Raw genomic sequence first — 4,386 nt, forward strand, 5'->3', positions numbered from 1 at the left:
ATATCTCGACCTTGACCCAGCCTTTTGCTACTGCCTATGCGAGTCTCTGAAGTCTTTCATGAATCATTGGTGGTGTTCTATGAGAAATGTTATCTTTCAAGCATATTTGATTCAGTATTTTACTTATATCTCTTGTTATGTTTTAGCTTCTGATCCTAGGTTTTGTACTCTAGCTGCTTTTTCTAATTCTGAAATTAGTGATTGTAATACTGGGCTGCAGTGCAGGAACTTTAATGAAGATGTTTCTTTTGCTTTTGTTTACTGTTGGCCCCTGACTTATGATGAGCTCATATACTCTGATTTGTGTTGTTGTTTTGTCCCGAATTGTGTTCCTGCCAATGTATATGGAACAGTTCTCCGTTTGTTGCTCCTTTGCTTAACTAGGAACCCATCCCTTGGGAGGCTAGTTACAAGGTTGAAGCTCGTTCTTGTGAGACATTCCGTACATGAGCCTTTACCCTATGATGTTCCCATGTTTTCTTTTTATCTTGGGACTGAGGGTAATGTCCCTTTCCCCCCTATGGGAAATGTTGATAGTTTATTGCACTTCATCTTGATGTACACTGCTTGCTTCGTGCGTGTGCTTTTGACTTGTCTTCTGCTGTATTCAGGTTCCCTTTGGAGTTATAATTTGGATCATGGTGCTGCAGCACGGCCTTGCCTTATGTGCGATTTCTATGATCTCTTGCTCGACTTAGAAAGGAGCAATATATATTTAAATGTTAATTTAAAGTTAAATCTTTGTAATTATGTTCATTCTTACTTTAGAGATTCATTTTCATGTATTTTGATCATAAGTTCGAACATTTGGACATTTTTTGATTATAAAGACTTAAGTCTCTTTTGGAACCGGATTTCAAAATCCGCTCAAGAATCGCCTAAGAACGAAAGTTCTTATCGGAACCGGATTTTAACATCCGCTTATTTTTTGTCTAGGGTCCTTTTCCTCACAGGAACTCTTTTTATGATAATTATCAAAATTTATTTACCCTTGGGGGTATTACTGGTACAAATTCTAACTCAAATCAGTTTTAAATGAGAATCTGCTCTTGGAATATTCAAGGGGGTAAACGCGATCAGGCAATAGCCGAACTCCTCCTTATCAAACATAAATTCAGACCAGACATTTTGTTTGTTTTAGAAACGATGACTAACAACCAAAATAGCAGAAATGTTATCAAAACCTTAAAATTTCAACATAAACTCATAATAGATCCCTTAAATCACTCTGGTCGCATCTGGGTATTATGGAACGATGACAACATTAAAATTACAAACTCTAGCCTTACTAATAGATGTGCTCATCTAACAGTCTTTCATAAACCAACCAATCTTACATCTCTTGTGTCTGGGATTTATTGTCCAGCACAGGAAAACGAAAAGAATGATTTTTGGGAATCTCTAAAAATATTTTATGATAACATCACAATGCCATGGCTTCTTATTGGAGATTTTAACGAACTCCTTTCTCCATATGATAAAATTGGAGGCAACCCAGTCTCCCAACGACAGTGTCAACGTTTCCCTGATTTAATGCTGCACCTTAATGCTATAGATATAAACTGTATACAAAAATCATTCTCTTGGAAGTCAAACAAAGATGATTTTTTACTGAAGGAAATAATGCCCTTGGTCCAAGTATGCATTCAATGTTAAGTCTAATAAATGCGGTTCAGTATTAATTAACAAGTTAATAATTCAGTGAGATCAAGTGAGCTGAATGCCTGACTAGAGGCCGCTTCAGTTCAAGTGGAATTAATTATATTAATCCACAGCTTACTCTTGACTGAACCCGTAGGGTCACACAAATAGTACGTAAACGGATCAAGTATTTAATGGCATTAAATACTCCATCTATGGATATTCGGAATCGACGGATCTTGGTTTCAGTGGGAGCTGAGATCGTCACAGGCAAGAAATGAATACTCCGGAAACGATGATATTGCCGGAAACGGAAATATGGATCGTATCGGAAATATAAATATTATCCAAGTCGTAGATGTTGCCGGAAACGGAAACATGGTACGTATCGGAAAATATTATCGGAAATGGAAATATTGTCGGAATCGGAAATATTGCCGGAAACGGAAATATTGTCAGTATCGGCAATATTATCGGGATCGGAAAATAATTCCGGAAACGGAAATATTAAATATTTGTTCGAAACGGAAATTGAATCCGGAATCGGAAATATTAAATATTGTTCGTATCGGAAATGATTCCGGAACCGGGAATTTAATCAGAAGCGTATCGTACGAATAAACATCGGACGAGCTTGCTAGACGCAAGGCCTTGCACGAAGCTAGGCCCAACGCCTAGCAAAGCCCGCGCGCGACCAAAGCAAACAAAGCCCAAACGCGAGAGCAAGGCCAGCAGGCGCGCGCCCCTCGTGGGCTGCGAGCACTTGCTGGGCCTGGGCTCAGCGCGCGCGCGCGCATGGCGCCCCTCGTGGGCTGCCGCGCCTGCGTGTGTGTTTGTGCTTGCGTACGAAACCTTGATCGGTTAGGATTCGTATAAGATTGATTTCCTAAGTCTACTAGATAAATTAAGTGATTGAATTTTAGATTAATTCAGATTCACTAAATCGTTTCCTAGTAGGATTCTAATATCCGATACCCATGCCCTATAAATAGGTGATCAATGCTCACAATTTATATCGAGCATTCAAGTATTCAAAGTGATTTTTGAGAGCAAAAATTCAGTCATACAATTGCCTATATGTGCCGAAAATTCTAAGTACCTTAAGGGCGATCCTAGTTGGTCAAGCTTAAGGCGGATCCGGACGTGTTGTGGACTATCTACGGAGGGACGACACTTGGAGTCCTAAAGACTTGTTCTTGTTCGGTTCGGGCGCAGCTAGGGAAGGCACGCAACAAAGTGTATGCATCTAAACTATGCTAAATGATTATGTGTAAATAATATGCTTTCCTGGCTTTATGGTTTTTCCGCATGATTTATGAATTGTCATATGTATCATAACCTAACAGTGGTATCAGAGCCTCTTATTATTTTCATAATCTAAATTGCATGAACATGGTTAAATATTACAAATTTGCAAGAATTAAAAGGGGTGATTAATTTTCGTAATTGTTAATTAATTGCAAATTGTGTTTATTTAATTATACGTACGCAGTTTTTCGGCAGTTTCTTCATTACTCATCCAAATCGAGTGATTTTTGTGTCAATTCCGCATGTAAAAGGCATTCTAAAATTTTGACAAAACTAAAATTTTACGGCCGAACCCAGAATTCTCAAATTCGAAGCCTAACTATGACTTTTCGGAGGTTTTAGTTTTTCGAATGCAAAATTTCGTAAATTTAAGATGTTAAATTAAATATTTGCGATTCTTGTTGATAAATCTTGAATTTTTGATTGACCTACTGTATATGTTTAACAAGTTTGAATGCCTAGCCTTGTTAATTATGCAATCTAATTTGTAATTATGATTAATTTGTTGAAAATTGGAATAATTTAGAATTAATTTGATTTTCATAATTAGTTATAATTTAATTAGATACCTATGATTAAAAACCACCATAAAAATTGTAAATTTATGTTAAATTTTAAATTTTTATGACCTAGACTTGAATCCATGTTAATCGGAAATCAATTAAATAATAAATTTTCGATTTTTCGCCCTAAAATTATGAAATTAATATTATTTATTAATTTATCATTAATTTTGAATATAAATTTTAAATTTTTATGCGATTCGCTCATATAACTTGCACGCACAAAGCAATGGACGCTACGTGTTACCCTTAAGGGGTGTTGTATAGTGCGGGCATGTGACGACGAGCAAGGGAGCTCGTCGCCCATGCGGTACGAATGCAATGAGCAAGGCCATGGTGCACGAGCACAAGGCAGCAGCCCTGCCTTGTGTCGTGGGATGTGTGCGATGGGCGAATGGGCGAGGGCGAGAGCAAGGCACGAGCAGTCGCGTGTGGGCAGCAAGCGAGCTGCGCCACAGCGCGCACTGCCTCGCGCAAGCGTGCGGAGCCTCGCGCGCAACGAGCGCAAGCTCGCGTGCCACGAGTGCTACGCCCCAGCATCAATCGCTCGCGCGCAGCGAGCGCTATTGTGCGTGCGACAAGAGCTGCGCCCAGTGATGGCGTGCAGCGTGCTTGTTGCGACGTGCGACGAGCGCTACGCCCAGCGATGGCAAGCAGCTTGCTAGTTGCGGCGTGCGACGAGCGCTGCGCCCAGCGATGGGCTGCGGCAGCATGCTCGTGCGTCAAGCGCTGGCGCGCGCAGCGAGCACCAGCTCGCGTGATGCCTTGCGATGGTGAGCAGCAGCGATGCGACGCAGCGCATGGGCTGCGCGCACATGGCCAACGATGGCTGTGTGCGTGTGGCCCATGGGCGTGCGTTGCGTGGGATTGTTGC

Source organism: Spinacia oleracea, chromosome 2 (genome assembly GCF_020520425.1).
Source record: "Spinacia oleracea cultivar Varoflay chromosome 2, BTI_SOV_V1, whole genome shotgun sequence".
NCBI classification, from domain to species: Eukaryota; Viridiplantae; Streptophyta; class Magnoliopsida; order Caryophyllales; family Amaranthaceae; genus Spinacia; species Spinacia oleracea.